The sequence below is a fragment of the Nilaparvata lugens genome, chromosome 3 (assembly GCF_014356525.2).
Source record: "Nilaparvata lugens isolate BPH chromosome 3, ASM1435652v1, whole genome shotgun sequence".
Taxonomy (NCBI): Eukaryota; Metazoa; Arthropoda; class Insecta; order Hemiptera; family Delphacidae; genus Nilaparvata; species Nilaparvata lugens.
This window is the reverse complement of record NC_052506.1, coordinates 70010168-70034370: the sequence shown is the minus strand read 5'-3', so window position 1 is coordinate 70034370 and position 24203 is coordinate 70010168. Positions and strand designations below refer to the sequence as shown.

Here is a 24203-nt window from a genome sequence, read left to right as displayed (position 1 = left end):
GATCCTTAACGTTGATTATAATTGAGTTTGATTCAGTTATAGCCAGATTGACAGTGCTGACGATTAGGGAGTCCTTGATCAATATACATACACCGTCACATTTATTTAGATTACTTGGCTGATTTATATCGGTATAACCATTCAATTAAACATTAGAACTATTCTCATCAATCTTCCAAGTTTCTGTTAATATAATAATGTGGAATTCAGTAGAGCTATTTTGCATCATGTAGGCAAATTGATAAAAGTTCTTTTCAATAATTATTGTGATATTCATTTGGAGAATATTCAGTGCGTTTGCATGATCTCATCTGATACTGGAGTCGTATTAAACGAAAAAAAATCATCTACCGTTTCAGTTTCATAACATTCTCTTCCTAGTTCATTGTTAAAGTCATCAATGATTTATAAAGATGAGGAAAGATGATATAAAGAAAGTTATCTCTACTTTTCCGTGATCCCCATCATTTAAAACCTTTATAATTTTTCAAAGAGGAGATTTTCCTTCATCACCCAGGACGATCATTCCTCTTTTGTAATATTCTATAAATTTCCTTGACTATCACAAATAGTGATCTCATCTATGAGATCGCCATTTGAATTATTATTTTCTCATCTACATCATTGTGTAATGGCTTTTACATTGTAGAAATCAGTGGAGCAATGAATGAGTGCCTGGGTGGCCAAAGAATGAAATTCTTCTATAGGCCGAGGAATCCAGAGATTCCTTTCTACACATCTGTTTGAGACATATGTAACTATGTAGTACTGGTTCAGCGAGTATTTCCAAAGGATGTCCCGAAGTATATCCTGAGCATTATCTCATCATCTTTACGCTCGACTGCATAACTTCTCCAATCTCACACCGCTGTACGACATTCTGAGTAGTTAAAATTGCTTCCTTTTTAATTACATTATAATACTGGAATACGCTTTCAGAGCTCTCTTCATTCCAACATGAATTGGTGTAATGGAATGGTTCTGTAGCACTGGTTTTGATGCATATCATGATGCGATCTTGAATTTTAAAATCTAGGAATTGTATTCCGATCATTTTCCATCCCACAGCAAACATGTGGGCTAGTAAAGTCCAATAAATAAGTTGATCACCAATAATTGATTGAGCAAGGAACAATTTGCTCATTATCCTTTCGCTGGAATTATCCAGTATTATTTATTACTGGAACAATATCACCAACAATTGATGATAGTATATTGATAAATCAATATCCACCTATGAATTGATATCACCGACTTATTACTTTTTGAATTTTTTCCCATTCTTGTCTACATTATTTCTGAAAGTAGTGTAACTCCGACAAACCATCATTAGAAATTGAAAATATTTTCCTTTCTCAAACAGAAGCAACTAATTGTTGATATCAACGAATCAAGAAAAATCACAATTCTGTCCCAGCAATTTATTATGTACTTCACTAATCAAAGTCATTCATCATTAGATGAAGTTCTGGTGCTCTATATTTTGAGTGGAAATAAAGTCAGAATAAGGCTAGATCACAACATAAACTGGCAAATAGCTTTGTTCGATGTTGAATCTAGCCTCATTGTTTCGTTGCCGCACGACTGATTAAAATTAAAGGGTTTTATTCCACAGCAGTATATATTCTTGAGCAGTTTTTTGCAGGTGGCTGGTGACTTGCTGAGTACCTCACAGTTGAGCTGAAGAAACATGAAAAGGGCGGCAGGTTCATCCTCATAACTCCTCACAAACAAATGCCTTGGCGAATTTATCCTAGAGTTCTTATTCACCTTCCAGCTATGTGAAGGAAGAAGCTAAACTAGGACAATGGAGTCTTTTAACAACCTGGTATAAATCACTGAGCAATGAGAATTCCCATACTTCTTCAGCTTTATTTCCAAATTACATTCTATTCTCCAAAGATTTTGGAATTGAGTCTATAGTCTTCATGAGTGAGATAAATTTGTCGATGGTGAATTGATGATGATTATAGATTAGTATATTCTTCTATGAATTCTTCAAGAATGAAATTCTTTGAACAAGAAAAAAATTTGAATCACAATTCTGTAACTGTAAATCAGATTTCAGAGATAACAATGGAGTCATCATGAACCCAGTTCCTGAATAGATTTTTCAATCATGATGCGAACACAAAATGCAGAGAAACATTATCTTCAAAAATTCTATGGAACATACACTGATCGATTCTATTCTGATGCATTAAAAAAACATTTCTTCCCGATACCTATTTATGAGTAATGAATATATTCGAGCATTGGTGAGTGGTGGCAATACCCATTGAATTCAGGAATTGTATTGTGAATGATCAAAGGATGAAGTATAATTCAAGTATTTCCAATAAGAATAAATTATAGCCATAATCCATCATCTATTTCCATTGTGTTTATTATTAAAAGATATTGCAAATTCGAGGATTTCTCATTAAAGACGTACTTGATCATCCCGATTGCAGTTGAGGATTGATAAAAAACCGAATTTGTCTACTGAAAATCCAATTATATAGTGCAATTCTTCCTCTGTAATCATCTGTGCATTCAGGCTGATATTAAATTTATGTTGATTAACATTCTGATTACTCATGTTTCAATAATACAAGCTATTCAGAACATTGAAAATAATGTTCAAAATTTACAGAGGAAAAGTGCAGGAGTTGAAGAGCGGTATGGATTCAGACACTTACGTTGTGAACAAGAGAGAACTGTAATGTAAACAACGGTTACAGTACTGCGCTTTGTTGACTTACGCCTTGTTGGAGAGGATACTACCCGCATAACACGCCTGCGCTCTAGGTAATTTACTTCAGGCAATATCGAGTCTTAGCATAGTTATCTTTTTATGCACGATTTTATTGAATGTGCATAGAATATCAGCTCAATTTGATAATTCAGATTTTTCTCAGTAGAATCTAGAAATTTTAATCTCCCTCTGATTAAAAGTGATAATTATCTGGTTTACCATTAGAATGGTTATATTTTTAATATTTATATATTTAATATTTTTGTTGTTATCGAAAAATTTGTGGCAATACCAAGAAATGCTAACGATTAGTCCGAATTCAAAATAAATAAACAACTGAAGAATAAGCTTTAAACTCATTATTAAATCGAGAAGCAGTAAATTCAATACTCCCTTCTCTCCAAAACTAATTAGGAAGGAGATGATGAATTATGTTCATGCATTCATGACATTAAATATAGTTTTATTCAATGACATCACTCACATAACAAATTCCGTTACACAGTTGATATAACAGATCATTTGTATTCAATAATGTTTGCTTAAGAAAATTCAATTATATCCCACTTACGTAGTGATTTATATAGTACTTCGAGATTTGATCTGTTCCATAATTATTATATCTTTGAATACTGTTGAGCTCACCTTATGCATGTTCAGTTACATGCTATAATATTATGAATTACTTTCCTTTTTGTACTAAGTCACAGTATGTTTCATTGGTTATGTCTTCTTATGAACCAAGTATTTGATTACAGAATTCAATTACTCTTCTATAATACATATCGCTTCAATTTGTTCTCCACTACGAATGACCAAATTGGCACCAAATTGGTTTGATGATATGAGTTGCTGATTTATTGAGAATCTTTTTTGTACCCTCTGACGCATTTTACGTAGAACAGAGATTGATTTCTGTTTCATGCTTTTTCCATATTATACACTTATGATTTCACATGAATTATCAGGGAGGGAAGTAATTTTTTTTTTTTTTTTTTTTTTTAAGATTACGTCCTAAAGACTCCAGTCATGGAGTATAAGACAAGTCATGTTATTACATAATAATTCTAACACTAAGTAGTTCAACCTAGTTTAGGTTTGAAAGGAATTCTTGTACACTATAAAAAGCTCCATCAACTAAATATTTTTTAATTTGTTTTTTGAAAATCTTCAAATCATCATTACTTTTCAAGATTTGAGGTAGCTTGTTATAAAATTTCCTACCAATATAATCTGGTTTTTGTTCAAATAACCTACTATTGTGACCCATTATATGATAATCTGCTCTGTTTCGCGTATTATACTCATGAACATCTGAATTCTGGATCACACCACTCGTTTTCACATGCATACAACTTCATATACATACAAAGATGGCACAGTTAATAGACCAAGCTTTTTAAATAAAGGCCTACAAGAGTCTAACCTATTCACTTTCTCTATACATCTGAGTGCCTTCTTTTGAATCTTAAACACCCTGTCCATATTTTGTTGAGATGAATTACCCCATACTAAAATAGCATACCTAATATGAGATAGTATAAGTCCATGGTAAGCAGTTAACAGTAGTTTTTTATCATTCAGCCTAGCAAGCTGCCGCAGGACAAATACCCCAGATGATATCTTATTACATATCCTCTCAATGTAAGGATGCCATGTTAATTTCCTGTCCAATAAAATTCCCAAGAATGCTACTTTCTCTTCTTGATCTAATTCATTTTCCTCTACAAACACATTTATTTCTCTATCCTCTACTGAATTATATTTACTTTTGAATTGTAGGAATTGACATTTCTTACTATTTATTGTTAATTGCCTTTGCTTCAAGAATTGGACAATTGACTGTACTCCAGTAAAAGCATTTATTTCTAGACTATCTAATAAATAATTGTTAAAGATAAGCGATGTGTCATCAGCAAACAACAGAGCTCTGTGATCTTTTAACTCTTTTGGTAATTGGTTCACATACAACAGAAACAGTAAGGGACCCAGAATTGAGCCTTGAGGTACTCCAGCCTGGACCTCCAGTTTTTGAGATTTAATTTTTACTATTTCATTCCCATCCACCTTGGTAAGCTCAACACACTGGTTTCTACCTATGAGATATGATTCAAACCATTTCAGTTCTATACCATTCACACCTACAGTTTTTAGTATTTCCAATAATATTCTATGGTTCACACAATCAAAAGCTTTGGATAAATCAAGAAATATTGCGGCTGCCTTCTCACCTGAATCTATTATATCTATTAGTCTTTCAACAAGGGATACTATTGCAGTCTTAGTAGATTTCCCTTTCTGGAACCCATGCTGTTCATCACATATGAAATTAATTTCTTCCAGGTGCATCAATAGCCTATTTAAAACTACTCTTTCAAAAATTTTACTTATTACATTTAGAATACTAATGGGTCTATAATTTTCAACTCTTTCAGAATCTTGAAAATTGGCAAAATTTTTCCTTGTTTCAGATCATCAGGGAAAATACCCTGCTCTAGTGAAGTATTAAGGAGATGCAATAAAGGGTCCAGTGATTCATTTTCACATTCTTTTAAAATTTTGCTTGAGACCCCATCCAATCCTACTGTTTTTTTGTTATTCAAATTTTTTATTATTCTTGACAACTCATCTCTTGATAATGGATGAAATTTAAATACCTTTTCAATTGGCTCAGCATTTAATGTAGTTGTATTATAAGTATTAGTGTTCAGTGACTTTTGGAGATTATATGCAACCTGTTGATAATACTTATTGAATAAGTTACAAATGTCTATACTATCATCCATATAATTTCCATGTTCATCGATTATCCTAGGGACATTAGTAACTGTATCTTTTTGAGCTGCTCTCCTATTTCTATTAATTACCTCCCAAACAGCAGAGTTAAAATTGGTACTAGTTGTTAATATTTCAGCTGTTTTCTTACACTTAGCTTTCCTCACTTCTTTTGCATAGTTTTTCTTTAGACATTTGTATTTGACTTCACTCGGAACATCCCTCACTAATTTAAATTCCTCATAAGCTTCCCTAACAATATTTCTTTGAGTAAGAATATCTTCAGTTATCCATTCATCTACTTTGTTTAATTTACTTTTTACTTTTTTACTTTGACTTTTTTTATTGGACAGCATACACTAATGTGAAATCTTAGAGTATCAATGAATTGCTTATATTTGTAATTTAGGTTACAACTGTTATAAACACTACTCCAATTTTCTTGAAGCAGTTCCTGCTTCAAACAATTTATATTTCCTAGCTCATATTGCTGAATTTCTTTCACAAAAGTTTTTTTTCTGCTTGGATTCTGGCCCTGCAACTTAACATCTAAAATTTGATAGTTATGATCTGATAGATCTGAGCTACCTAACCTGACATTACAACCTTCTATATTTGTGAGGATATTATCAATAATTGTCTGTGAAGTTCGAGTTACTCTTGTATATTCGTGGACCTTAATTTCTAAATTATTCATATTAATAATATCTCTAATATCCTCTGTCATTTTATCCTGCCTGGCAAAATCGGTATTGAAATCTCCTACTACTATAACATTTGTGAAACGAGCGGTTGTAATTTCCAAAAGTGTATGGAGCAGCTCACAACATTTTTGCCAGTCTCCATTTGGTGACCTATAGATACCTAACACTGCTACCTCAAATCGATCATCAATTTTTAACCTTAGTCCCGTCACCTCTAAATCCATCTCAACAGAAAATCTCTAAACAAAATCCAGTTCATAAGTTTGGGTATGTTTAGCATTGCTAGTGAATATATACATACACCACCACTTCTATGAGCTATTCTACAAAATTCTGATCTCAGTGAATAGCCTGGAATCCTAACTTGATTTATTTCCTTTATTTTTAAGCCATGCTCTGTGAAAATAACAATGTCAGGATCCTCCTGTTTAAGAAATACTTCTAATCTGTCAATTTTGTTGCGAAGATACTGAATATTTTGATGATAAATACTAAAAACCTTACCATCTTGTGCTACTCTATCTCTAGCATTTGTAGCTATTTCCCTTTCCCTGTTTTGAGCCAATTTACTAAAAAATCGTTATTTGTTTTTTTGACTGTTTTTAAACCAGAGGATTGCAAACGGCTTTCAATCAGCTCTGCCAATCTATTACAAAAGATTACTTTGCCAGATCGATTTAGATGCAACCCATGATTAGTGAAGTTATGTCTTTTCAGCCTTTCATTTAGAAAACAAATCCCCAGTTGTTTAGAATTCTTATTTTTTAGGCTGTTGATTGTATTATGGATTGATTTGTTTGTCGAATTGATTGCTTCATTTAATTCTGGCCTATCAAACCTATTAGGAATAGTACTTATTATTAAGTTTGTTTTTTTGCTGAGTGGCACAATTTCCTTGATTTTTTCTGTTACTTGAGGAAGATGATTCAAGTTAGGTTCATTTATATTATTTGAGCCACCCAGTACAATTAGATAGTCATTTTCATCAAAGTCTTTAGTTTGTTCCCTAGCTGACTCTACAACTGCATTAATTGATGCACTTGGCTTGAAAAAACATTGGACATCAAATTTATTTTTTAATCTTTTATCAAGGAGATCACTGCAATCACGTCCATGACTGGACGTCAGTAGCAGAACTCTCCCTTTCCTATCTTTATTTCCCTCAGCTATATTTTTGGTTGCTGTCTTCAAAACCTCACTGTACGTTTTATTTCGACCATTTTCAGAGCATTTCCCATCATTTAGGTTAGATTCTATTTTTTTGCATTTGGACGGAGGTTCTATCATACATTTAGTATTATCAAATTTAGATTTTAGTTTCTTTATTTCCTCCGACATTAGACTACATTGATTTTTTAGATTTAGTATTTCTTTTTTATGGTCTTCATCTTGTAATTTTATAATCAGTTCCAAAGATTTAATTTCTTCTACCATCCCTAACCTTTCTTCCTCAGACGTTTTTAGAGTTACTTCTAATTGGTTTTTTAAATTAGTGTGGCTACTTTGTAGTTGAGCAACTTTTTCGGCTAAAGTAGTTTGAGGAACTGGGATTTTGGTTTTGGCGTTTTTGAATTTTGGTTTTGGGAACGCGTAAGTACTCCCGCAATGTGTACATTTCTATTAATAACCTTCGGTGTTCTACTTGAGCTCATCTTCCTATCTAAGAAATTATATTACTTGCAATAATAATAATTGATTTATAAATGATAGGATTTTAATTTGGTTATAATTTTAGTCAAGTAAACTATCTATGTTTATTTTTAAATCTCGAAAACCTAACCTCAAAATAACCTCTAAACGATGTTTGGCTTATAAAATAGAATTAAGAATTAAAATCTAAAACAAAATGATAAAACGTGATCAAGAAACAATTGATAATGAAATTAATACAAAATTTGTACTTATCCGTGACTATTTATAACAAAAAATCTTCCAAAACCCAGGAGCGAAATTATGTATGACTTTCATTCACAACCTCAAGGTCATGAACTTGAATCATTTCTCACAACATTTTTAAGAGTGTTGTTGAAGATAGCCGCTATGTGGCATTATTTATAACTTCCAATCTATAGACGATGTTACAATCAGTTTTATTATTGTTACATGTGAGCTACACATTCAAGAAATATACTTCCAGTCTTGTAGATGAATATGTATGTGATAGTAATTTCAAACCATCAAAACTTCTTTCTCAAATATGTAAGCTTCCTCTCTATAGACTCTTATTTATTAATAAGGTAAAACCATTTTTAAACTTTGAATCTCAATATCACAAACCAAAGATTTCATCTCGAGTCCTTGTTCCGGAAGCGATGTTGAGGAGGGACTGACGCAGTTGGAGGAGGTTGTAGGGGAAAGGAGCAAGGGGAAGAAACAAGCAGAAAGAAGAGGGAGAGTGGGAAGAGGAACGAATTGAATGAAGAGATGAAGAGACATCCACGCCAGAGCAAGTGAGATGTCTAGACGATCATATTTCGGTTATTTCAAGACAGAATTCTGGCCAGAGTCCAGTGTGACTCATTATAGCAGCACGGATCACAAGCACCCAGTGATCTCAGCACTGCTTGCTGGTGAACCGAGGTTCAAGAGTCAGTCGGTCATTCCAACGATTTGAACTTGCTCTCCATCATTTGAATCAATGTCCAAAGACATTTTCATCGATCAAAATAGAGCTGAACCCTGGAGCGTTCTTTCTAAATGAACTTGTTTCAATTATAACGAAAATGTATGCGATCATCAATTCTATTAATTTGCTATTATGAGAGAATTCCGAATAAAAATACTAGATACTGTCCAACCACAGATTTATTTGAGAATGAGGTACTGGTTTCGGTTGTATCACCACTATCAATCTCCGGTAAATTCTAGTAATCTCTTATAATGGTGCAAGAACTGAGAACGGATCTCGTTTTTTTTTAAATCTGTGGTTGAACGGAATCTAGTATTCTCATCCAGTATGGATAACGACCTTAATATCATCAACACAACTACTCAAATGTGGAGATTCCAATAGGCTTAGCCTTTTAAAGATATAGAGATAATATAATATGTATACAAAATTGAACTCAAGCTTGAATTTATAATTTTAGTGTCTATGTGTTGTCTATCGGATTGTGAGAATTTTTGATTTGACAATTGAATGTTATTATGTCTAATTACAATTTCAATTAATATACATCATCAACCATTTCCAATTTCCCGCAACAATAACTGGATAAAATGTCAGTTCCATTCCACAATATTGTTTCCTATTGACATTAACAATAGGAAACAATATTGTGGAATGGAACTGACATTCTCAGTTACAATGAAAGACGAAATGTTCAGTCAACATTGAGTATCTCTTATGCCAAGCTAAGCTTACATTGCTGTTGACTAGTTTCTGTGACATCAAATTATCCAGTTATTGTTGCGGGAAATTGGAAATGGTTGATGATGTATATTAATTGAAATTGTAATTAGACATAATAACATTTAATTGTCAAATCAAAAATTCTCACAATCCGATAGACAACACATAGACACTAAAATTATAAATTCAAGCTTGAGTTCAATTTTGTATACATATTATAATATCTCTATATCTATAAAAGGCTAAGCCCCGACATCTTCTCTATATCTATAAAAGGCTAAGCCCCGACAGACTGAAATCACACTACAGCCCAAACTACTGAGCTTAAAAACTTGAAATTTTGCACAATTATTTATGGTAGCCTCAAAGCACCCATCAAGAAAGGATTTTCAAAAATTTGCCCCCCTGAGGGAGCTGGGGCCCCCCAAAAATTTGTACTTTTTAACCGCTCATTCCACAGCAAAATCATGAGGAACTTTTTTGTTCAGCTACGAAGAATATTCAGATCTATGCAGAAAAATTCAGATCAGGAGCACAGGGCGGTTCAGAAGAGGGCTTTTTTCGAGAATTCCTATGTAAAATCACACTACATCTAAAACTGATTAGCCTACAGACTTAAAACTTTGCACAAATATTCTTCAAACATGCTAGACGCGCACTAAGAACGGATTTTGAGATATTTTGCCTCTAAGGATTTCAAAGGATGGAGAAGGATCCTATTAAGTAAGGTTATGAACATGGTCAGATGAACGCCATATGGAACTGAGATAATCATTGTAATCATTGGAAAGCTTAAAAATAATCAGATTAAAATAATAAGATTAAATAGATATAGATTAATAGATATAGATTAGATTATAGATAGATTAGATTAATATAGATAGATTATAGATATAGATTAATAGATATTAATATTAAGATTTAATAATCAGATTAAAATAATAAGATTTAAAATAATCTTATCAATCAGCTGATCGAATTAATTTTTCGTAAATCGAGTACGCGAGCTTATTGCCACGCCCAAGCAGCAAGGAAATGATTTGAAAGTGCTTGAAACTAATTGCCAGTGATTTAAAATTTGTCACCTCTTTTTAGGGCAAGTTAAATCATTTAAAAGTACTTTCAAATTACTTTTAATTCTTCATGAAATGTCATTGGAGACCAATGATTGAAAATGATTTATAAATTACCTTAAATGATTTAGTAAAGTACTTTTCAATCATTTGAAGACCAATGATTGAAAATGATTTATAAATTACTTAAAATGATTTGAATGAAGTACTTTGAAGTACTTTTCAATTACTTGAAGACCAATGATTGGAAATGATTTACGAATAATTTAGAATGATTGGAGTCAACTGATTTAAAGTACTTTGAAGTGATTTGAAAGAGACAATTATAATTACTTTAAAATCATTTACAATAATTTCAAGTCATTGAATTTTTTTCTCATTTCTGATTGAAATCCATTTACAATCATTCGGAATCATTTGAATGGAATGATTTGGAATTGCTTGATTTTAATGAGTAATCTATACTTATAGTGAAAATTGAAAAACTTCGAAACTTTCGAGTATCCTCAACAGATCATGAAGTGTGAAGTATATCTCCATAATAATGTAGAAGGATCTTGTGGACCAATATGTCCATAAAATTGATGACTGCATGAGAATGATTTACAAATTGTTCAGAATTATTTGATTGGAGTAAATTACTTGAAAGTACTTTCCAATCATTTTATAATCGGTGATTAAAACTGATTTATTGATTTTTTCAGTTCATTTCACATAAAGTACGCTAAATTGTACATCTTAATTAACAGCCAACAAAATACCCGTAGGGCTTCGTTTCAGCAGAGGCACAGAAATTCAGACGAAATCTTCCACCCTCTATCACTTGGTAACCAAGCATTTTCGGACCCATGTTAATTATAATTTTTTTCTTCTTTTGATGTGAGGAATCACGCCCTGATTTACGGGCACCTTTTTTCAGAACATTCTGTATACTGATTATATTTTGTCCACTCTCAGGTCAATATCCTTTTACACATGAACTCTTTCTGCGAATAACTTTCAAAAGGGAGTGGAAATGTAAGAACTATTGTTTACAGGAAAACTGAACCCATGAAACCGGTCGCCTTTAGTCAACTAAAGGCGGTCACGCACCGCTTGTGCGTGCGTGTGAGGGTCTGTCACCTCCATTTTTCAGTGGCTTGCAAACGATAAATTCCTTGGCTAGATTCCATTTAAAAACCGTTTATTTCCAAAATATTCATCAAAAACGCCAGGAAAAAATCATAGAAGTTTCCCACTTAATAGAGCAATATGTTTTCCCAAGAAATATCAATTTTCCACCTCGTAACTTGAATAGAGAATTAACAAACCTTCAAAATGAGATTTTGACCGGAGCGTGCGGATGAAAATCAACCGAGTTATATGGAATCCCAATTAACATTACGATTATGGAGATAGCAATTCGACATGGTCCCCCTCCTGCATAGCCTTAAAAATATGTTCAGTAGTTAACGTTATTCATAACAAGGCAATGAGTAGAGTGGCAAATGTGACCACAAAATGTGATGATGAATGATATACGATAATTGAAATAATGGGAAAAACATAACTTGCAAGTACTGTAATTGAACCAAGGATAAATAAGCCAGTTACACAGCACATCGATTTTTTGCCGTTTTTATAATTCTACCAGATTGAATGGACAACATCATATCTTCATCAAGTTATGTTCAATCTAATAGAATTTATGAGGACGGAAAAAATTGGACGAGTAGAAATCGATGTGTATGTATAATCTTCTAGCACTGTAAGTCTGTGACTGGACGTAGTAAAATTCCTACTGTACTGGATGAAAATCGCGCTGAAGTCATTAGGGAAGGCCCGCTTTTGTTGACTCTCTAAACAAATGAAAGACAGTTGGAGAAAGAGATTTTGAAAGGTGAGAGAGAGTAAGTGAGTGAGTGAGAGAGAGTGAGCGGGTGAATAAGCAAGAGGGGAGGAGAGAGAGAGAAGTGATAGAGAAAGCGAGAGAAGATGTTTTGTCCTGTATATATAAGTACTCATCCAACTGCCCACTATCCCTATAGTATGTATAACTAAAGCTATTGCTATATATATCTATACAACATTGTCACAGTATTGAATGATATACCATGTAGATATTGTTCAACATTTTCAGATAATATCAATACAACATTGGCACAATATTGGATAATATTTTTGCAATATCAAATCATATATTTTGTAAACATTGTTCAGCAATATTAAATAATATCTATACAACCGAAATCAGCAAACCCTTCTTGTTCAAGGATGACATACTTGGTTGGAGTCGAGCTCGAATATGGCTTGTTGGATATTTAGCTTTTATTGCAAGGGTCAAACAAGTCTAGACTTTGGTTTGAATTCTCCTTGTTGATCAAGGCTGAAAAACTGACAAAGAGAGATTATATTAGAATAAATCTAGTTCATTACTTAGGTATGTTACAATATACACTGGCTTATACACTTATTTCATTAAAATGACAGTATTGCTAATTATTCAACAAATTTGACAAGGTATGAAAAATAAATGAATGAGAATGAAGATTTAATGCAATTTAAATAACGATAATATAATATAGTGATGTAACTATATAAATCGGCCGTGTTTCAGCAAATAGTTGTCAGAGAGAGAAAGAGAGAGAGATAGAGAGAGATTGAGAGAGTGAAAGAGAGAGATTGGATTAGATTAGAGTTATTTATTTATGTATGTTACAATATTTACTGGCGTATACATAAATTGATGGTAATGATAATTATTGAACAAATTTCACAAAGTATAAAAAATTATTTGAAAAAATAATTAAAAGAGACAGAAAGAGAGAGAGTGAGAGTGTGTGAGAGTGAGAGAGAGTGAGTGAGTGAGAGATTGAGTGAGTGAGTAAGCGAGAGAGAGAGCGGGTGAATAAGCAAGAGGGGAGGAGAGAGAGAGAAGTGATAGAGAAAGCGAGAGAAGATGTTTTGTCCTGTATATATAAGTACTCATCCAACTGCCCACTATCCCTAGTATGTATAACTAAAGCTATTCAACTATAGCTGCAGTATTTACAAAGCAGGGACCTTCTAAACCTTTCTGGATAGAAAAAGTTGAAAAGTAGACAATGATTCCAATTCGCATCAATAGATCAGAATTCAAAAGAGTGTGACACACCACTAACTGGATTTTTGGCTGAGAATCTTCTTGTCTTTGCTGGCAGGTAGCCTACTGAAAACTAAATTCTAAATACTGTAGCCTAATACTGCTTCTTCGTTTCGAGTTTCTAGTACATCGCATTACTGTTCCATAATTTGAAGTAGGCTATAGTACATGAACGATACATAGCCTATTTAGTATAGAGTTCACTGTCACTACGTAATCTGAGTTGTGAGTGAACTGTTCACTTATATCAACCGATAATACCTGAATTGGATGAGTCATACCTGTATTGCATAGATTTTTCTAATCTTCTATAAGTTTCTATAATATTCCATAGTTTCTCTTATAGAAACATAATAAATGTTGATAAATATGAACTTCTGAAGAATGAATTAACGTTTGAAATATTATAAATGCATAATATAGAAGTTTGATTGTAGGAAACGTGTCGCAAATATAATATAAAGGCAATAACATTTTACAGAACACACTACAGTTTTGTAACACTTTTTGTAGGTGAAAGAGGTTGTCACACTAGTTTTTGGAAGATTTGCAGCTGAAACTCTCATAACTCTCTTCCTATCCTAATTTATAGTATCTATCAAGATTATAGTAAGTTTACAGCAAAATAATGTAGGCCTACATGTAAGTTTTAGATCTTCATTCAATTATCTTCCGTATCATCATGTGAATCACGATAATAATTTGTCTGTGTTGATGTTTTAGAGTTATCTATAATATAGCCTAATTAAGGAAATAATATTGGCTAATAGACAGACGTAGGTGACAGGAAATTCACGAATGACTTATCATCACACCAGAACTACTGAGCTGATTGACTTGAAATATTTTGCATATTGATTCTTAATTTACCGAGGATGGTTATAGGCCTATTTTGAATTCTTGAATATTTCAGTGGGTCAAGTTTTTAATTAGACCGCCATTGCGGAACATGGGTTATCTACTAATTATAATTTTAGAGAATCTCACATCTACAGAGCACACCCAACATACCCCAAATGTTTTCATTACATACTTTATTGGACGACACACTATTGAATTTCATGTTGAAATAAACCTGTATAGATTTCCTCTTTTGTGCAAATAGAACTTGCTACTGATGTTGAAGTGTCATTTTCAGATACGATTCAGACTAAATACTTGAACGATTGTCATTACTTCTCGATAAGCCCAATATTTGATTTCATTTATTGATACGGTACTGTATTAATCAATTACACGTAAACTTCCAGCACATGCGGAGTAAATACATCGTTAATTTTGTGTATCAACATATCACAAAAACTATCATAATAATATTGAGAGTATTGAGAGGAGAAAAAAGTATCTTATTTGTATCACATTTTCTAGAAGCTCATCACAGTTCATATAACTCAAACGCTTCAACAATATTTGTCTCTGAAAACAGTCCTGAAAATTTCTTGAAGTTAAAGTTATTATATCCACAAGATAGCTGCATGATTGGTAAACATCTAGGATCTTGGAAAGCTGTTGTTTTTTCAATCTTAATGTTTCTATGTATAAGAAATAATAAGTTTCATCACAACCCATAAAGTAGTTTTTCAGAAATTGTGATAAGTAGTAATTTCCAGAATTCAACAACCAAGTTATTAATTACATACTGACTCAATTAATCTACCCAGTAGATCTATATATTAATCAGAGAGCACTTAAATACCTTCAATTACATTGTAGTCGCTTGATTCAATTAACGGGAATCGAAATATTGAATGTCAAAGAATATTAACTTACTGTATTGTCTCTTATGATAAATTGGAGACTATTTGAAAGAAAAATAGAGGATATCTCTCAAGTCTTTGAAATGAAATTCACCTCGAAAGTGGAGATATTCGTATTTATTTCCATTTACAATAATAACAGCATTTACTTTGCACCCAACCACAGCCCTACCACCAGTGACTGGTGGGTTTTTTTATACTCTTTGCATTTTGGTTCTGTTAACTACTAGAAGATCGATATCCAAAGGGTCTGATTGATACTATGATTCGAAAATTGGTTTTCATGGTTGAGTATTGAAATAGATTAGAGATATCAAATTGAATTCTATGAAAGAAACTCAGGAACCAATTCAAGTAAAGTTGTGAGAACAGCAAATGTTATGCCAACGATACTCCCCTGTACAGGAGTCAATTCAATCATTGCAATTACTACATTTTTGAGAATCATACAGTGATTCTATATTAATCTGTGGTTCTTCAAGGCTTGGAATGAGCTTGTAAAATATAACCATCACACAAGAGACACACGATTTTTTCATTACACAACATGAAGGAGAAAGAGAAAATAGCTCACGCCTCACTTACTTCATTCAGGTGCTTAGTTTTTAGCATAGGCTATACAAGCGAAATTATATTGTCAAGATCATTTCGTAGCCGGAGTTGAGAATCCTTTTAAATCAGGATGAATTGCAATTTAGTTTTTTCATTTCTTTTCTAATTTGAACCATATTACTTAATTTTGAGGTCTCGCAGCATTTTACAAGTCTTCTTTAGTTTTAGTAGGCCTATTTTACACTTTCTCTGATACCGTATCGTATCAATCTTATTCCAGTTGCGTATTAATGGGGAGGATATTATTTTATTACTTTTCCGACAGTTGCATAACTTGGCAAACAGATAATGTATTCAAGAGTTTCAAGTCTCGTTTAATCTGGTGGATTTATAAGGACGGCAAAAAATCGAACGTCCAAAAATCGATGTGTGTAACTGGCTTAACTATCACTGGCTTCAAGAAGCTCAAGAAAATAGTTTTCTTATTATTATTATCATCATATCAAATTACCGGATTGTAGGATTGTAGGATGGATTGTAGGATTGTAGGATTGTCCGGATTGTAGGTATGGAGGCTTGATATTAGAATACCGGTACCGTACAGAAAGTTTTTCAATAGTAGAATCGTTTATTTCTCAGGAATACTTACTTCTATCAGAATCGGTGTTTATTCGATCAGATTCATGATCACAACAATAACATTTCTTGCTGAATGATAATTTTATTTCGTGTCTTGAAGTTGGGTGCTACTAGTTTTCCAATTACACCATATCGAGCCAAAGTTGTGAGTTGGTTGGTTGGTAGTCCAACATGAGAGAGTTGAGGAAGACTCCCTGCCCAATTTTAACACCCGAGTCCACTCTTTGTCGCCAATTGCTCATCTGATTGATTTTTGCCTCCTGTTAGGTACCTCCTAGATACCTAGGAGGATTTGCCTCCTAGATACCTAACCAGTTAGGTTGTATGCGGTACATAACAGAGAATGAATATTGCTCTCAAAAATTGTTCGCCATAAAATATTATGGGTGAACTTCAGAGTATTAGCTTTTGCAGTGAGTAGAACTGAAAAAAATCAACTCAGATCAGCAACCTTTTCTATAGTTTTTTTTGTCTATATTTTTATTAACCTCGTCTACCACACCACTCAACCCCTCTTTCTCTATCCATCCAAATCGGAGGGATATTATTCCATATCATTTTTAGAGAAAGGACAATTATTTGTCGAAACACCGCGATTTATGAAGATACGGTACATCGCAATGTTATCGTTATTCAAATTGCATTCAATCTCTATTCTCATTAATTAACTCTTCATATCTTGTAAAATTCGTTTAATAATAAGCAATATTGTCATTTAACGTAAATTAGTGTATAAGCCAGCAGTATAATAATATATTGTAACATAACATACATAAATAAAGAACTCTAATCTAATCTAATCTCATCCATGATCCATCATTTCTACACTCTATGCTCTCTCTCTTCTCTATTCAACTGCATATGCTTTCTATTACTATGTTATATTTTCCAGTACGGTAGGCTATATAGTTTGAGTCTCTCCACTTACTACCTGCTCCACAGTTTCGAATAATAGTCCCTTCTTTTGTAATAGTGTAGGTCTGTCACCATTGTCCACTGGTCTACCCTCTCTTTCTCAACTCACTCCTTCTCAGTCGGAGTATTTCGCGCCCTTTTTGGTTGGGTTTGCCTTTTGGTTAGTTGTAGTGTTGTAGTCACTAAACTGTCACTAGTCAGTCGCAAGGGCCAGTTAGTTCAGTTCATCATGTATTGAATACAGATTACAGTTCATGTTTCCAGTGTTTTATCCGGGAATTTATTTGTTTTGAAGTCACTTGATCTTCTATTATCAATGTAAGTACACAATAATATTACTTTATTTATGGAAGTTTGAATCATAGACTGATAAAAGTATATCTACTATAGAGTAGCTTGGAGAAAATACACATTATTATTATATTTTATAGATCTAGCTTGCGTTCTGTCTTTTCTACCTATATTAGGTAGGTTCAGTTAATTCATTTTGGTTGACTAGTTGAATTCTACCTGACCTGATAGGCTGTAATGAGCTAGAGGACTGAACAAGCTTATATTTTTTACCGGTCATCATACGATAGCCCACAAATTTGGGTTATATATTTAGTCTCTTATTTCAATCGGTATAAGAGTATCAGAGCCTATGATTTTTGTCAAATCTTCAGCATTCCAAATTTTTTCAAATCACTAGCTATTATTTTTTTCGTATTCAATCTTGAATTTAAACCCCTACTTCAAAAATATTATTTTTTGCCGTAACTATAAATTCCACTAAATGAAACAGAACTAAGCACTTAGAACAAAAATGATCTACATACATAATCTGCTTTCTAAGTTATTTGATAGAGTTTTTTGGAAATTGTAAAAAACAAAGGTTACATTATGAATTCATCAGATAGATATACTTGATCCCTTTGAGAATACTTTAATTTTGATATTATCATCCAACTAAAATATATTGTTTTTTCATTGTTCAAAGGAGACGTATGTCGCGTCATGCGCCGATACAGCTTTGAAGGGGCGCACAATCACGAGTATCATGGGGAAGCTGGTGACCCTTCGTTGCCATATACTTTTCGTGGAAAAGAGTTCAACGCAAGGACGACCATGAGATAGAGAAAAAACCATTCAAGGGCCTTCTCATAACTAAAGTTATGATTGGTAAGATTTCAGCAAATTTATCTTTTTGAAGTTTACTGTGTAGCTTGCTTCATATTTTTCAACAACGCTAATTTGGCAATATTAATATCAGCCAGACAAAATCCCACTTGAATAGAAAATACTACTTCACTGACTCAAAAACTTTATTTCGCCATTAAACATGACATCCACAAACACCGTGGTTGAGTGGTAGAGTGGACACTACTGTCCAAACTTCGCCACGACATTAAAATGAAGGAGTCATTCTATTCTATTTAATAAAAAAATGAGTCATTCCATCCAGGATCTGCAATATTGAATATCTAAGTTGATTTTTTCAATTTGGGAGGTGGTCATTATGATGCTGATCGTTACTCAGTATTGGAAATATTAATTGATTTGTAGTAAGCTACAAATCTGGGATTAACACTCCACATAGCCCCCATCCAGATAAATTAGCAAAAATAATATATTTTCAAAATTTACGCCAAAACCCAACACTCTGGTCCACAACTTACAACTCGACATGTGTATACATATATACATATGTATACATATGTATCGTTTGAAAAATATCAAGTAGCACATGAAATTAGTTTTATATATTCAAATGTATAAACTTGTAAGTTCATCATAAATAGAGTATTTTCTTCAAGTCTTTGGTCTACTATGATAATTTTTATAAACTTAAAAACTAGCATTACACATTGATATATCCTTAACAATCACAATAAATTGTAAACGCACTTGTGCTGGGCCACTATGTAGTGATGCTCAAGTCCTATTACTCTGAGCCATAAAAAACATGAATTGTTTGACATAATATAATAAAACTGCCCAATAAATCCATTGAATCAGCGGCCCAAAGAGCCTTGTCCTAATGTTTTTTTTTCATTCTATGACTATTATATAGTCTACTACACTGTATTATATACCATACCTTGAACTCTCTACGACTCTACCTATACTACTCTACATAGTATAGATATTCTGTTATTAGGTAGTAGAATAGTAAAGCTGTACTATAATTGTTCTTTGATAATATTTGAATTGGCTCAAAATTATGTTCCATGATGATGAAGTCGAACCATTTTTTCTAAATGAGCTCTATCTTTCCAAATATAAGTAGAATTCTAAATGCTAAGTGTCGAATAAAGTTACTAAACATAACAGGAGGGGGCATATGCTTCATTGCACAAGGGTCGAAAATGTGCTAAATCTACCTGCCAAAGGGTATTGCAGTTGTATTGTTCTCGCTTGACCGTCCCATGTCCCCAATGAGATGAGTTTCACCCATTGATTTGATATTCTATTTTTTTGTTTTATTGATTTGAAACACAGAGCCGTCGTTAAAATATTCTAGTAGAATTCATCTAGAAGTGAAAAATTACATTTTTAGGAGAGCAACTGGAAGAATTGAATACCACGAGCTCTTATGACAATAACTTTGTATTCTAACAGATAAGTGAAGTAAACATGTTCTTTCCAAATTTAGATGACATTCTTCATAATAATTATTGATTGATTGATTGATTGATAATGTACATAACTGAGGTTCCAATTTTGTTTTCCTTTGAACTTGATCTGCTGTGGACCTACAGGTCAAATGCTTCCGTTTTGACTTATTTTTGTACCTGAAGTTATACAATAAAGATGACATTGAAATCAAGTTGATTCAATTTTTGTTCACAGACATGGAGAAAAGGAGAAGAAACAGTCGTCTGCTGAAGTCAATGAAGTCGAGACACTTGAAAATTTTAATTTGGAGCTCCAGCCATAAAATACAATTCGTCGCATTACTATGTTAATTATGAATGTTTAAGTAAAGGATTTATTCATCAATTTTGAAGTTATGTAATTTTTTCAAATCCAGCTGAATATACTATTTATTCTATAAAGGAGATTATATGTCAATGATTTTGAATCATTCTGAAGAACTTATTCAATCATTTCTAAAGTGATTTAAAGTAGTTTATTAATCATAATTTTGCTCACTTAAAGCATTGTAAATCATTGTAGAGTGATTTGAGAGTAATTTAAAAGTGTTTTTAATCTACTTTGAAATGCTTTGAAGTGATTTAAAAAGTACATAAATCGATGATTCTAAATGATTTTTAAGAACTTATTTAATCATTTGAAAGTGATTTTCAAGTAGTTTATAAATCACAATTTTGCCCACTTAAAGCATTGTAAATCATTTTACAATCATTTAAAAGTAATTTAAAAGTGATTTGAATCTAGTTTGAAATGCTTTGAAGTGATTTAAAAAGTACATAAATCGATGATTCTAAATGATTTTTAAGAACTTATTTAATCATTTGAAAGTAATTTATAAATCACAATTTTGCCCACTTAAAGCATTGTAAATCATTGTACAATCATTTAAAAGTAATTTAAAAGTGATTTAAATCTACTTTGAAATGCTTTGAAGTGATTTGAAAAGTACATAAATCGATGATTCTAAATGATTCTGAAGAACTTATTCAATCATTTGAAAGTGATTTCAAATGATTTTCAAGTAGTTTATAAATCACAATTTTGCCCACTTAAAGCATTGTAAATCATTGTACAATAATTTAAAAGTGCTTTAAAGTGATTTAAAATTACATTTCAAAGTACTTTAAACTGATTATTTGTTGTATTCTTGGCCAGTTTGGTTTGCGCCTTCTATCAGCTGTATATGGAGTCTCATACCACAGCTCAAACATTCCGATTAGAACAGAGCACAGAGATTCTCTTTGGTTAGGAGTTTGTTGATAATTCTCCTTTCAAATTCAAATTCTATTGCCATTAAAAATCACATTGAAAACGTTCTTGATAGACAACAAGATTACAAAAAAAAAACATATACCTACATTTATTAAATTTGTACGACAAACCTTAGCCGTTCATTCAATATAACTCAATCATATTTTTTTCTGTTTATATTTTGTGAATAAAAAGTACGAGTTGATGAGAGATGTAATTCCTTATATTCGATCCAAATGGTTATTCATATTGTAGTAGTCGGGGTCACTGGAATCATAAGTTTTTTATTCTGTAGCTAATAAATTTCATACGTATTTTTGAATTGAATTGCATTACTAAAACGTATTGATTCATTGATTGTCCATAATGTATCCAGTGTCCATAGTGGAAGTGATTGAACTACTCAAAATTAATGGCTTACTGGTCCCTCATAGAATTTATAGTATTCCTGGTGATAGAGCCTGTCTTTTTCCAGCGTTGACTATTAATAATAGAGCTTTATTTACAACTAGCCTACCCGGCGAACTTCGTACCGCCAAAAGGTCAATGTATCTCATGTCACATTTGACTTTATTTGGTGAATCATGAAATTCATCTGGCAATCAATATTTTTATTTACATCTCAATACGGCTTCCTATGTGCTTAGTCATATTCAGCATTTATTATTCTGAAAACATATTCTTCTCAATCAATTGGTAGTAATATCATTCTAACAGTGAAGTTTTGAATTAAAAAAAATAGATCAGTGTTTCAGAAATGAATTCAATGTTATCATAGTTGTTGATTGTCAATAGATGGCCCAGGAAATATGAGATGTACGATACACAGAATTCCATATTCTTTCCATCTTCTATTTTTGGATGAATATAAGCTATGCTAAATTCAAAATTTTTTAAATTATTCTTTCATTCTTCAGTAATTAATGGATGCAATATGAAAAACTCTCTTTCATGAGTTGAATACTTTTTTCCAACATTTTCCAGTTTTTCAATGTGATAATTTTTATTTCCAGGTAGTGATAATTATTTGTATAGATCTTCTAAGGAACGATCATCTACAGCTGGTACCAATCAACTACACTAACTTAAACTCCAAACTACCGTTTTAATACCATTACACAATTTATCACAGTATTATCGCAATATGATCTTGAATCATGATCATCTTTCCGTTCTTCGGTAGCCGCTCTGTCGACAATTTCAAAAACATAGGTCTGTAAAATGGATTAATAAATAATTATTATTATCCCCCCTATTAAAATTTCTCTTCAGAAACCATCCCCAATATTCACACAACATATTCCCAAAGTTTGTCGTTATGTCAAGTAGTTTTCAAGTCTATAGGGAACAAACAAACAGACATTCATTTTTATGTATATAGATTTACATTCAGCTCAAACAAAGGCTCTCTAATGGAGAATATTAAGGTTGATAACTTTCAGTTCTGTTGTTTTAACATTTTTTTTTTCAAATCATTTTCAAAAATTTCATGTAGTAACTTACTATTGTGATTGAGACACTTCCGGCGCTATCATAGTTTCACCACTATTTTGTTTCACAGTTGTATCTCTTGAAGTCGTTAACTATATCTATAATAGAGTAAAGAGCTGGCTTATACACGTACGGGATAGGAAAATTATGTTTAACGCATCATCACGTCTAAGCTACTGGACTGAAACTAACTTGCAATTTTGCATGTAGATTCTTAATTAACCAAGGATGGTTATAGGCCTATTTCAATTCTTCAAAATTTCATTAAGTCAAGTTTTCAGTTTGTCAAGTTTCAAAATAGATCCTTGCGGAGCACGGGTTTCTGCTGGTATTTGTATATTTAACAGGAGTTTTCCGTATATACCGATGCGGGCGTGTGAGGAATGATTTTGAAACCGAATATAAAACTATGATAACTGACTTGTTCAGCTTCCCGCACTCATCCCGCTTCAAATGTGCGAAAGGCTCCTAAGAGTTCGTGAAATATGATTAGGTTAAAAATAATTATTTCATGGAATCTTTAATTTTTGTATAGTTTTGAGAAATTCACGTTAAGATGCTTTCTACTACAAAACATGCTTTTTCATTAAATAATTATTGTCAATTTTCTTCTCAAAAGAGAGGGAAAGAATAATTGATGTGCTCTACTCAAGAACACATTCCCTTTCTCTCACATTGGCGCAACTTTTTGTGATGGAAATCACACTGTGCCATATTGTGAAAGCACTGATTTCAATCCTGCTTCTCATGATGTGGGGGACTTTTCAAGATGACGTTTCAATGATTTCGTTATATCATGATGCCAGAATCGCAGAGGCAGTCACTCTGATTGGAAATTAATTTTCGAGCTAGAAGTTATTCTCTCGAAGAACAGTATGAGGAAAGGGTTGACCTGGAAAAGCATCAAGAATTAGATGGTTGAATAGCACTGTTCCATATTTACAGGAAGCATAAGCGTGATTCTGTATGATCACATTCATATAGAGCAAACTGGATGTTCCGCTTTTTGACTCTTCGCCTTCGTTTAGCTTGCCAACAAAGTTTCTTGCACCAGTTTTAACGCAAATACTTCATTGAGAACGCTTCTAGAGCGTTCTGCACAAATACATTGGCCAAGTTTCTAAAACTGCAACTGAAATTGTCATTTGAACAATCTGTTTAATTGGATAAGTACTTCGCTTTCCATAGTGTAGTGGGAG

At 32.6% G+C, this 24203-nt stretch overlaps 1 long non-coding RNA gene across 1 annotated transcript; it reads left to right on the top strand.

Moving 5' to 3' along the window:
- The first annotated feature begins 17490 nt into the window (after window positions 1-17490).
- LOC111044288 lies at window positions 17491-20926 on the top strand. Its single transcript, XR_005570871.1, has 3 exons — window positions 17491-17943; window positions 18605-18786; window positions 20458-20926. It is a non-coding gene; the product is annotated as an uncharacterized LOC111044288 (long non-coding RNA).
- The last annotated feature ends 3277 nt before the right edge of the window (window positions 20927-24203 follow it).